At 43.5% G+C, this 12,947-nt stretch overlaps 1 protein-coding gene across 6 annotated transcripts in view; it reads left to right on the forward strand.

Annotated features, from left to right (window-relative positions):
- The first annotated feature begins 670 nt into the window (after positions 1-670).
- Positions 671-12,947, forward strand: part of FAM107B (family with sequence similarity 107 member B) — a 62,043-nt gene continuing 49,766 nt past the window's right edge. The window contains exons 1-3 of one of the 6 annotated variants that reach the window (XM_054195002.1): positions 714-858; positions 2,793-2,918; positions 4,519-4,673. The gene's annotated coding sequence lies outside the window, so the exon portion shown is untranslated. Of the gene's footprint in view, positions 859-2,792; positions 2,919-4,518; positions 4,674-6,802; positions 6,897-12,947 lie in introns of those variants that run through there. The other 5 variants (XM_054195067.1, XM_054195012.1, XM_054194995.1 and 2 more) reach the window with 5 other exon arrangements.

Raw genomic sequence — 12,947 nt, forward strand, 5'->3', positions numbered from 1 at the left:
AATTCAACCCAAGTATGTGTACCAATGTATAAATACACGCTTGGTCCTCAAAGGTCTTTCTTTTTTGGCGGTTCATTCCCAAAGGCCATGTTGTGTCGCAGACCCTCTGTCATGTCTCCATCACTATGAGACAGATTTTGGGCACGCTGAGGCACGTTTTGGTTGTCTGCACCTGACTTCTTGGCCTTTTACTTGGATGGGTCCACTCATTGAGTGGGGACCTTAATTCCTACGGAGGGGTGGGTGGAAATACCCACAGGGGACATGTCTCCAGGCCAGGGATGGGGAGGAGAAACCATGCGGGGAAAGGCACAGCTGGGGGATTCCTCCTCTATAGAGGGAGGGGTGGCTCCTGTGGGTGAGTGGGGACCCTCAGGAGGACCAAAGCCCTCGGGCAGGGGTTTGAAATCCACCCGTGGGTGCCCCACGCGTGTTGTCCTGCCCGGGATGGGCCCCCTGGGCCCGATGGCCGCCCCCCCGCCGGCTCCACGGCACTCACCCCCCGCCTCCCTACACCCCCCCTTCCCTTTTATTCCCGACCCCTTTTCTTTCGGGATTTCCACCCAGCCGGGCTCTCCCACCCCGGATTTTTCCACGCCTGACAACAAAGGAGGCGGCCGGGTGGTGACTCAGCGGCGGGGCCCGCCCCCGGCCCGCCCCGCCGCTCCCCTCAGGCGAGGCCGGGCCGGCTCCGCGCGTGTGGCGGGCGGGCAGTCCCTTAGTCAGCCAGCCAGCCAGCCAGCCAGCGAGCGGGCGGGCGGTTGCCGCCGGCCTCCCTCCCTCCTTCCCTCCCTCCTCCTCGGGGTCTCGCTGCCCTCGCCCCCCGCGCTGCCGGGCGGGGAGAGCCGCCCCAGCGAGGTAGGTTTTTTTTTGTGTCTCCTCACACAAAGGCGCGGTTGCCGGCGGGGTGGGACGGGAAGAGCTTGGGGGGGGGGGCGGGGGGATGGCTGAGGGATGGCGGCTGCCTGTGAGGGTCCGCGGGGTGAGGAGGGGGGTTCCCCTCCCCGGGTTGTAGGGGGCGGCGGCAACCCCGGGCCCTGGGGCGCCGGCGGGAGCGCCTCATCTCTGCCCCTTCGTTCCTGAAGGGAAATTTGGGGAGTTAATCACAGTTTCGCTAAAGAAAAAAAGAGGGGAGCGAGGTAGAAGGGTGCCCGGGGGGACGCCGCTGACCCCCGCGGCCGAGCCGGTGGCTGCTCGGCGGGTTTCCTCCCGGCTGGCCGGGGCTGTGGAGCCGGTGGGGGTTTCGGCTTGTCGATGGGGCAACTTTTATTCTCTGGTGACTTCTTTTGCCGGGGCCGGGGCATCCCCGCGGCCCGGCGGGGTCCGGGCGTTGGGGGCTGGTGGGGCCGGGGGCGTGTGGTGCGTTGGGTAGGAAGAGGAGGTGGAAAAGGAAAACAGAATAAAAAAAAAAAAAACCACATATTTTATTTCCCCTATGCCCTGCCCTGTTAAGTGGGAGTTGGGAGCAACTGAACTTCAGATGTGCAAAGTGTGGAGGGTGGCTGTTTCCTTACAGATCTTTAAAAAAAGTAAAAGCTGGGAGAGCTGCAAGCCCTGAGGACTCGCGCTGTCTCCCTGGGCTTCCATCCGTCTGTCCGTCCATCCGTCCTTCCATCCATCCCAGTGCGGTTCTGTCACAGTTTCCCTGAAGGGCCCCAAGAGCCCAAATGTCCAGATTTTCCTACGTGTTGGGTTGAACGGCAGAGCAGCTGGCCAGGGGAACGGCGTGGATACGTGTATTTTGGGGGCTTGCAAGGGGAAAGGGTGCAGTGCAGGAGCTCTGTGTAACTTCACTACTTTACTTCTCCTGTTAGATTTTTTTTTTTTTTTTCCATAGCTTAATGAGTTCTGGCATATATCGATACTGTCCGAATGCCGTGGCTGGCATTGGAGCAGAGTCTGGTCTTGTAAGTTCACGGTGATGCTTGTAGCAAACTCGAGAGAAGCAGGAACATGTGAACTTTTTGGGATTTCGTTGAGAATTTGCAGAGTCAAACAAAATGAGGAAAAGATGCTTCTGTGTGAGCATAATGTGGTCTCTGTGTATAGTTTGTGGTGGGAGTATTGTTGAATAACTCTGGCAGTGGTGCTGTTCTGCGTTGTGGTACGTACATGTATGTGCTAAATGCTGTAGCATCAATGAGGATATTTTAACTTCCATTGACTTGGCAGAGAAGTAGGAGCGTGGAAGAACATTGTTAAAAATGGGAATAATTGCTTGCGGATCTCGTAGGCAATTTGAGAGGCATTTAAACTGTCTTTAATCTCCCTGTGATATGAACAGGACACTGAGAATCTCGTGCTTTATTGATGGTTGTTTTCCTAGTGCTAGATGGACAGACAGTGCGTACTATGAATGTGATAGCTGCTTGCTTATTGTCAGGGTTATTTGCTTGGGGACAATAAACAATTGTTTGCTGGTCTTTATTAAAAAGGACCACAAATGCCTCATATCTCCTAAAACAAAGCCTTTATTGTCTTAAAGCAACTGTGGACCAATTTCATGCTTGGTATAGTTCCACTGATGTCAGGGGAGTTTTGCCAGGGATGTTTTTGGCAGGTGAAGTGTCACTTGTGTTTTCCAGAGTCCAAAATACTCAAGAGTAATGTTGCTATTTTGCCTCCAGCACTGACGTATTGTTAATTAAAATGGTATGCTGATGCTTCCCAAAAGTAAGGGACAAGAGGTGGGAGAGTCATCTCATCAGGTCCTCAAAATACTTTGCTGCTTACTTCCTCCTTTCTGCTTCAGAGCTTATATCCTTTAATTTACTCTTTTCTTTCTCTTTCAGTCTTGGCATCTTTTTTTTCCTCTCTTCAAAATTAAGAAGTTTCTGTGAACTCCAGCTCACCCTTGAGCATTTTAAAAGTTTTGTGACTAACTACTGAACTGCCCTACACCACCCGTGCACAACAAGGTGAGTGAGGAGCTGTGTGGCAGCTGCTGTTGGGAGATCTTTCTCGCACATGCACACGCCTCTTCTTTACAAGCTGATTTGTGTGGTGGCTATGGCCAGTGCATTTGCTGAAGTGGCAGATTGTTTGACAGAGTCACGCAGTGGAACAGCCAGGCTTGAGAGAGACTGAGTGAGTAGACAGGGGTGGGGGAGTTGCTGGGTTTTTACATAGTGCCGACCTTGTAACATTGATAGAAACAACTAATTTTGAGTATACCCCTTCAAAACATCAGTAAGGACAGGAAAATCATCTGTAAATTGGAGCAGAAGAAAAACCGGGAAAGATAGAAGCAAAACCTCTTGTTTACTAGCTGTGGGAAGAAGAGTGGAACTGTTTAACCAGTAATTGGCTTTAACAGAACTTTGGCTCCATCAAAGTTTCAAAAAAGCAGATTTTATTGAATAAAACTATGTTATTTTTGTATGCAATTAACAGTATTAAATACACGTGGCCAGCTCTAAGGTTGTTGTGGCACTGTAGTAGTTTTAAAAAAAAGCAAGTTTCAATGCTCAGCTTCGCAGAGTCTCTGCTGAGCCATTTTTGTATCTGACATCTTTGTGCTGTACAGCTTTGGAGCCATTTGCATCTCATAAATACACAAAAAGAGCGTGTCAGACACCACTCACAGCTGATACCGTTCTGACGCTTTTGGAAAAAGTAAGCATCAAAGAGCAAGATCCATGTGCTGTCTAACTTTGGAGGCGAAAAAATGTGCTTAATGCTTCATCAGTGCAGGGACTAGACTAAAGTTTATTCTGGTTTGGCCAGACCTGATGCGTTCTTGAGTATCAGTAGAAGTATGGTTTGCAGCTCAACATAGATGCTGCAAAGAGCCTGCAACTCTTCTGTATTTTTGGTTTTGATGTTAAAATTAAACATAAGCCAATGGCAGGATTCAGCTGTGGAAAGGGAATTGTTCACATGCTAACCTGAACATAAAGGTACAAATTTGATAGGAAAAACACTTTTTAGGAGGAGGATAAATTACCTGATTAGAACTGCATATCTCAGTGATACTTCCTCTTTCCAAATCTTGCATGTTCTTGTCAGGCTGATTTCTGCGCGCGCTTCATTTATATTAATCCTCTCAAAACCACGCTGATGCGGAAAGGTGCTGCATCTTCCCGCGGTGGGGAAGACACCTTCCCTTTGCAGATGGGAAATAAAAGCAGAAGAAAGTAAATGGGTTGTCCATGACGACACAGGAATTGTATAGTGGTGCAAGTGGTGTAGTGGTGCAAGAGCTTGAACTTGTGTCTCCTGAACTATTGGCCTAGTGTTGAAACGAAAGAATTTCCCCCTGCGTGAAGGAGCCGGAGAAGAGAAGAGGCACGGTATGAAAATCAGTTTGGTTACCTGGCTGTGATGCAATTAGTAGTTGACTGCCCTTCTACCAATGTGTATGTTAGTCTTTGTTAGACTATGAAAATCATGAGGGTTTTGTAACAGTAAGTCCTTAAACAAAGACATTCGGCATACATAGGAGAGGGAAAAAACAGTAAGGGGCACTTTCTTCTCCTTTCTACACCTGCCTTTAAATAGTGGGTGCTGTTTTTACAGATGGGTCTCTGGATGGATCTTCTGGGAGGTCCTTCATCTGTCCCGTTGTACAGTTGCATGTGAGCAGGTGCCAGCAGAAGGGAAAAGAAGACTTTGCAGAGCCAGGAGGGTTGTGGCAAGACCAGGACTTGCCTGTCAGTCACCCCAGCAGCTGGGTGAGTTGATGCAAGTGCAGATCCCCACCCTGAGAGACCAGGCTCGTGCTACTTTTTAAAGGTGGTTACTAAAGGGGTGGCTGCTCTTCTGCTATGCACAGACACCCTCTTCTGCTTCAGGGCGTTGGTGTGAAGGGCTGTGTGCATTGCAGAGCAACAAGGAGCTGCATGTGGCAATTCTCTTGTGACAGAAATCTTATAGGGGTTGTATGAGCAGGGAGCATGGGCATCTGCAAGAAAAGGAAGGATGTGGTCAAACAGAACCTTTTCTTCCCCTTTCTATATAACTCGAAAACACCAGAGGATACCTTCTACCTCTGTGTTTCATCACACTGGGAAAACTGAAGTTTGAAGTAACGCTTTGCCTTACACCACTGTGTGTGGTGGTTGACTGTTATAATTGCAAGTTCTGTCATAGTTTTAACTTCAGTTTCAAAAAATGTTTCAAGCTGGCAGCCTACTTCTTGTGTTTAGACCGATGCTGTAAGTTTTGTGCAATGAAGGGTGGGAAACTCACAGGTGGGAGAGCAGCATTTCCAAGTTGTGTCTATAAAAGAATAAGCCACAAAGATTTTGGAGCAGTTGTGTGCAGCGCTCTGTCCACTGGTCTGTATCACATTTAAAAATAACATTTGAAATCGGTAGTTACTCTGATTTTTTTTTTTTTTTTAGCCTGGGTCTAAGCTGAAAGAGCAGGGTTTGTGGTAGCTTGGTGTATTTTGCTTTCTAGTATAGCTGTAGCCTGGCATGGCGTTAATTGAATATTCAGCAGGGCATCAGCTTGCTTAGATGGGACAAAGATCCTGGTTTCATGATGACAGCAGGGAGCACAAATGCAATAACCTTTGCCTTATGTAGCTTTATTTATCCTAGAAGCAAAATTCCTAGATTTGCTTACATTTTTAAAATTTTCTGGCATCGTGAAGCCCGAAGATTGCCTTTTTTGCAAATACATGTTCTTCAAAGAGAGGAATAGTGCAGTCCTTTAGGGACAGCAAGACAAATTCCTTTCTTTTAGATGAGATCAATTTCTTTATTTTTACATTTATACTGCAATTTCAGGCAGTGTACGTGCCTGTAGGATGAACTGTAAAACCTCTGTTTCTGTCCTTTAGCAAATCGCAGCGTCTTAACACTTACTGCCTCTCTGTTAAGAGCTACATTAGAGTCCTGTAGAGAACTATCTTTACGATGATGAAGCATGAAACGTGCTCTTGCTATAGTGAGTGCTTTAATGTCCTGGACAGCAAGCAACCTTGCTGCTTGTTGTAGTGGGATGGGTCTTATTTTTTCACCTTGTACTCAGGAATTGCTCACTTTCCTGTAAGCTGAAGAGCTAAAATCCACAAATGCTTCTGAAGGAGAAACTGCTTTTGTGATTGACTGTGGTTGAAGGCATCTCCCTGCTTTACTGTATAGTATACTTTTTTGGGGGGGAACCGAGTCTTGAAGCTGCTATTGTGTAAAAGGAAACCCACATTAAGCTGCTTTTGCTTACTTGAATATTTAGAGTTCTTCTGTGCCTCTCAGAAGGACGTTCAGTTCACCATGCCTGTGCCCACTGGTGCTAGCTAAGTCACCAGGTCCTGTGGCATCCCCTCTGAATGGGAGCCAAACACTGCCAGTCAAAGGTATTTCTATAGTGATGGCATCCAGTGGGTCTTTTGGGCTGGCGAGAGGAGGATGATGATGGGAAATAATAGAATGATTCTTTTCCTTCCTTGGCTGTACAGTGAATGGGCATTCATAAGACCTCATGTATATACACAGCCTTTTGTTCTGGTGCTAATAATAAAACAGAGTTTGCAGCTCTGAGTAGCGAAGACGATGTGACGAGAAGTGGGTCAAGACCATTCGTGTGTGCATAACTGCACTCCTAATCTAGGCCAGTGCCTGTGCTGGATGCTTCTAAACAAGATGAAAAAGATTTCAGGGGAGCTGGAGTTTATTTTGTCAGTTGGGTGAAATGCACCTCTAGCTGAGCAGAGCACTTACGGATGGTCTTGAGTCACTTTGTGTGTTAATATAACTGTTAGAGAGGAAAAGCTTTACTGTTTAGTACCTCTGGAGAGCAAGGAGTTTAGTTTGAGCCAAAGGAAATTTTCTCCTTCCTCGCAGGATGAGCTGCTGAGCAGCCCTTCAAATATGTGCACTGCTCTGCTGTTTCAACTGAAATACGTCTCTGCTACCTCAGTTTCCTCTGAAGTGTCATCAGGAAAAGAGGTGACTTGCTGAGTGTCCCACTGCATTGCTGCTATGTCCTTCAGACTTGCTGCTGTAGCTGAGCTCCTCAGTGCCCTTCAAGGAAGAGTGGGTGCCTGGGCTCACCCTGAGATGCAGTTTGGGGCTTGGCTGTTAGTAGAGGAAGAAAGCAAATTTTTATCTGAAGCAGCTGTGATTTGTGTGATTTCTTTTTGGAGAGAACGGGGAGGAGTTTGATTGGGTTATGATAGCTTTTGCATTATATTATTATTTAATTTTTTTTTTTTCATCCTAGAGCTTTCCCAAGTAACTTGTCGTTGAAGATGAGCTATGTCATATAATGCAAGCCATTATACATGAGTTTAACTCACGTAATACCTGGTACGTCACTGCTGCCCCCTGGAAAGTCTGGCAGAAATTTGTAGCCAAATTTGAGTGTCTTAAGAGAATGGAGGAAAGGAAGGGGAAAGAGTTGTAGTCGTTTTGGGATTTTCCTTGGATGGAAGGTGCTTTTTTGATATTTCTAAAAGTAAACCAACTTTTTCTTCCAAGAAGTACCTTTAACACTATCCTTCTGAGTAACATGCAGCAGAAAACCAGAGTGCTGTGTACTGTAAACCAACTTTGCAGTTGAGTTGTGCTCGTAGTAGGTTTTGATAGGTGAAGACATGACCTTTCACAGGTGGCTGCCAGGGTAAGGGCAAGCAGTAAGCACAGCTTGCCTTGCCGCTCTCCTGCCTTTCCCCTGTGTCCTTGGTTGTAGGGAGCTGCGCAAGGCACCAACTGCTCAGAACTGCTCAGGAGCAGGGAGTCTTGTGTATTCTGGAAGGAAGCCCTGGCTGTGCATGAGGTTGTCCTGTGCGTGCTATTGTTAACCACAGATAGCAGCTGCGGGGAGCAGGGTGGCTCTCCAAAGACGGTCTAAGCATGCCCATTGCTCTTCATTTACCTGTTTTTCTTTCAAGTACAAAAAAACTGAATGAGGCATAAACTTCTTATGCAAAATATGAGAAAACATATTCTTCCTTTTTCAGAAAATACCTTAAAACCTAGCATTAGAATTCAAGAAATGTAATGTCTCTGAAAAGCAGAAAACATGTGTCTCTTGGGGTGATGCCATATCCCATTGAAAAGATTTATAAAAATATTTTTCTGAAGTTCCAGCAACTAAAGTTGGAGCTTGTTATGAAGGCTGTAGTTTGTGAATGTCCTTGCTAGTCAGTCTCAGGTGGAGGATTTAGTTTAAAAGGCTGAAGGACGTGATGTCATTGTATCAAAACACTCACTCTTTTGGGAAAGCTCAAATCTGAGTTCTTGGGCCTATATTGCCTTCTCTGTAGTTAGAGACTGATGAAACTGAGCAAAAGAGGGAGAGGTTGGAGGCATCAACTCGTGGCGTTACATGCTACATCCTTTTCCTAATTATGTGAAAGTGGCGTGCCTTCAGCTTCCTTTATAAGCCCAACAGTTTACTTAATGTGCAATGACTTTGAATTTTTTTGTGATGTATATAAGCAGAATAAAATAAATTTCCTTGCTTGAGGATGTGAGGACAAGTTAGCACATCAAGTTGGAAAATGTGTGCCAGCTATTCTTTTATTTTCTAGTGGCCTGAGGGCCCTTCCTTCAGAAAACTGTCCTAAACTGTCCTAACTGTCTCTGCCCTGAGGAATTTACAGTTTAAAGAGGGAAGAGAGAGTGAGCTAATGGACATTAGTGACACAAAAAGGTACAGCATGTTATTTTTTTGGTGGCACCAGCTCAGTGTTTTTGCAAACCTGAAGTAAATTTTTTTTTTCTTGCATTAGAGATCAGTTTTGCACTGAACGCAGCTGCTTTGCTGGAAAGCCAGATTTTTACTGAAACTGCTGTTGTAGAGGTAGCTTTATCTATATAAAGGTGCTTTGTCACTCGTGTTTATTGCATTACAGAACAAATTTCAAACCTGTCAGCTGGCCTATAGGGATTTATACACTTTCCAGCTAGTTAAGGTCTACTTTTTCTCTGTAGAAGCACTAAAAAGGCATCTCCTCAACCTTGCTACCCGCTTCCAGGTAACTAATGGGATTAACAGATCCAAGACAACATGTTACTTTAGCTAAATGTGATCCATTTGCCAGCTTCAGCCAAAAATTATTGCAGGGAGGAGAAGCATAGGTCTATATGGGAAGTCGCACAGAAAACAGGACTTCAAAAAGTTACGCCAGTACTTTTTGCTCGAAAATTTCTGCAACTCATGTCACTTTTATTCTGAAATTTTATAGCAGACAACTCTAAAAATGGGTACCAGCTCAAAATGCAGAGTAGCTTTTTAAAGGAGCTGGGTGAAGAACTTCAAAAGAGGGGAAGGTATTTAAATCCTGGGAGACTTGGATGTGGTAGCATGTTGGATACCAAAATAGCTAAATTTTCTGCTCAATTTGTAATTCAGGTATCTTTGTTTTCTTCCTAATCCACTGCCATGATTTCCTATGGGTAAGTAGTTCTTCCTCTCCTCAAAGCTGTCACAGTGTTGCTGGCATGGGATGACTACAGCCAGCCTCTGCCAGGGTAAGGTTCTCATTTCTGTGGTGCTGAGGCTGTGGTTGGCTCAATCTGTGATGCACTTAGATTGCACCCAGAAGGATGCCCAGGTTTTATAATGCTATGCTAATTAAGGTCTTGGTGTCTGCCGTGTACAAAAATTCTCAATTGCTGACGTATCCCCATATCAGCTTTCAGGAAAACTGTTCTTTGGAGCCTTTTTTTTTTTCTTCCTTAGAATTATGCAAGAAAAAAAGACTAGCTGCTGAAGCACACTGCTGTCACTTGTTTTACTTCTCTGTGTTTCTCTGTGTCGAAGGAAGGCTTTGTTTCAGTGCTTAATTCTTTTGACTGCCATCATCCGTTAGCGTACAGGGGGAGGGCTGCATTTGTAATGCCTGTTTTGTGCACTGAAAAGCAAGAGTTTAATAATGAAATTTAAGGTAGAGGAGTGTGAGATTTCAGAGAGCTTATTCCTTCCAACATTGACTGAAACTGAATTGATGAAGAGCCCTATCAAATTGGGCATAGCATGCATTGATAAAATGGTGCTTCATTAAATGACTGCTCTAAGGGATCATTTTGACCCCTTTCTCCCATTTTAGTATTGGATCTTAATCTCTTTATTACAAGTAACATCAGGACTAGTAGAATTAAGTAGTAAAGTTTGAACCAGTGGTGAGTTCATTTATTCTTTTTTTTTATCTTTAATGATGATGAAGCCTCAGCTGATTTTCTGTTCAGGTTTGATGCTTCACAAAGACTTGAGATTCATCTTAATTTTATCTCCAGAATCACACTTTGGCTTAGGGTATTTTTTCTTTCTAATAGGAAACCGATTAATTGACTGCTAAAAAAGCCACAGATGTAGTTAATTTAGTTTCTAAGTGCAGATGTTTAGAGTGCTATGAAGTTAGGCAAAGAATGGATTTAGAAAGCACCAGATTACACATACCAGTCAACAACACACTCAATATCAAAGATAATTCATTACTGTAAAAGCAATGAAATAAGGAGCTCCCATTCCTACTGGCTATTTTCCCCCAAGAAAGGGACTAGAAAAAAAAAATTCTGTACTCTAAAATACAACCGTTCAGATTCTTAAGATTCAATGTCTCTGTAATTAGTGTACTGTTTGCTTTTTTTTTTTTCTTTTTAAATTGCCATATTTAAGATGCTATGAAGTCAGCTTAGGGTATCACAGTTTGCTAAATGGGAGGCCTAGAACCGTACTGTAGGAAACTCAGGAAAGAAAGGATATGAAAGCTCAACAAGCCATTTATAAAAATTGCAATCATTCCTATTAACGTGGTTAAACTCGGTAATTTCTGCTTGGAAATTTATAGACTCATGTGTTTGAAAACCAAACTGAGTCAGGATAAACAAATCCTTCCAATATCTATTTAAAGTAGATAAATATTTATTATTGTCTTTTTGCAGATTGAGAAACAAAGGCTGAATTGACTTGCCTACAGCCATAACTAATTAGTGTGAGGATAGAATTTGAACTTGGGACTTTAAACCAAAGCAAAACAAACAGGATGAAACATTGCAAATGGAAACATAATGAAAAGATAACATAAACTTTATATTTCAAGCATAAACTCTCAACCCCAATATAGAAAGCATCTTCTCATCTCATAAAGCCCTTTAGGCAAGTAGGCAACCTAAAAAGCTGCTTCTTACTGAAAACAGGATCTGGTTAGACCATGTTCGTTACCTTACTTGCCAATTTCGTGCGTCTTACATTACCCTCGTTAATCTTGTTGCTTCTGAGAAAATTCCTAAAGACAAACTGGAGTTCAAGTTGAATGTTCAAATAATTGAAGCTCAAATGAGGAGCACCAGGAGAATTACAGCTTGAAAAGCTGCAACAAAACCATGCTAGAGATTTATCTCCCGGATAGATTATTGGTGTGAGTCACCCGAAGCACTTGTGCTAAATGTGGAAATGTAGCTGACTCAAAGGCAAGTGATTGGCATCGTTTTATGGGATGTCACTAACTGCGGTTTCATTAAATTGCAGTTTTTCCTCTGTCCTGGTTAAATGTTAAGTTTCATTACAATTTGGGCTGAGCGTAGAATAAACATTTCTTTTGTGCTTTTGGTAAGTCCTCTGGATCACAAGAGCCTGACCTTTGTTTTTTTTAATGTAAAGGATGATGCACCTTAAAGCCCAATGCTCACTTGTGTCTCTAAATTGCATGCAGGAGGGGCAGTAGCACTCGCACGGTTACTGCACCACTTTAGTATTTTTGCATTTTGGGAGAACAGTGTAGTCCTATAACAGGGTCTGGGATTCCCCCTGCCCTTTCCTGGACATGCATTTGGAAAGAATTTAATTAATTGCAGTACCTCGTGTTTTCAGTCAATGCCTCTGTGTCAGCGATGAAAATTAAGAGATAAGGAGTTTTTAGTGGCATTTCTGTATAAGTTTAAGCAATTTCAGACTTTCCTAATGATCACTTTTTGTTTCTAAACATGCTAAGTTAAAAAGCAAAGTAAATGACTCTTAGTTTTCTTGACTTTTAAACGTCTTCTGCACTGGATGTTGTTTGAATTGGATTCCTTTGCCTTAACTGTCTTGTTTGCTCTGGTGCTTGTGATTCATTTGAATATGAACCAGCCAGCACCTGACTAATGGAAAACCTAAAGTAAATAAGTGATAGTGCATGCTGGAGAATCAAAAGGTCCTACAGTGAGCCGCAGCACTCTTTTAAAACAATTTAAATATCTTTCTGTAAACCAATTGTTGAATGAAGAGCAGATGAATAGAAGTTTAAAGGCTTGAATCATTAAAGTTTGGGATATTGAAAGCTGAGACTACATTTAAGTGTTATTACTCTGAAGTACTTAATGGAAGGGGAGTAGAAAAGCATTTTTAAAAGGACTTGCCTAGGGTTTATAATTCAATCTGGCACTTGAAGTTTACAGGATTGGTTTGGCATTGGAGCAGAAGCATCGACATACTATTAAAATGTAGGGTGGCCGGCTTAAATGATCAGCTTTTTCTGTTGTCTTCCTCTCAACTCTCAAACAATTTAGTCTGTACGATGATGGTGTGTTTTTTGCTAATAGAAGAGATCTTTGTACTTAAAGGTGGAATAGTTTGGGCTTTTGGGGCTTTTTCTGTTTGTTTTTGGTTTTTTACTGTTTCTTAAATGTGGCACAGAAGCCAGAGGTATCCTACAAGACACCTACTTTCAGAAGGAATGCAGGCGGGTAGGTACGTTAGAGTTGACCTTTTCATCATCATCGTGTTTGATAAATTTCGACCTGATCTCTGGGTTGGGGAAGAAAATGGTCAGACTGCAATATTAGACTGGAAACAAAATGAGATATTTGGTAACTAAAAAAAATAATAAATAAAATTGTAGTATATCTGTTTGTACCATATGTATTTCTGCTGCAAACTGAAGCTGTAAACTTTCTAGCTGATCTGCATGAGATAAGCCTGCATGAATCTTTCCCACCAGCATCACTAGCTTGAACTTTTCGTGCTGCATAACTAAAACCCTGTTGTCATGCAGTTCACATGTAGTCAATATG

The sequence above is a fragment of the Rissa tridactyla genome, chromosome 1 (genome assembly GCF_028500815.1).
Source record: "Rissa tridactyla isolate bRisTri1 chromosome 1, bRisTri1.patW.cur.20221130, whole genome shotgun sequence".
Classification (NCBI taxonomy): Eukaryota; Metazoa; Chordata; class Aves; order Charadriiformes; family Laridae; genus Rissa; species Rissa tridactyla.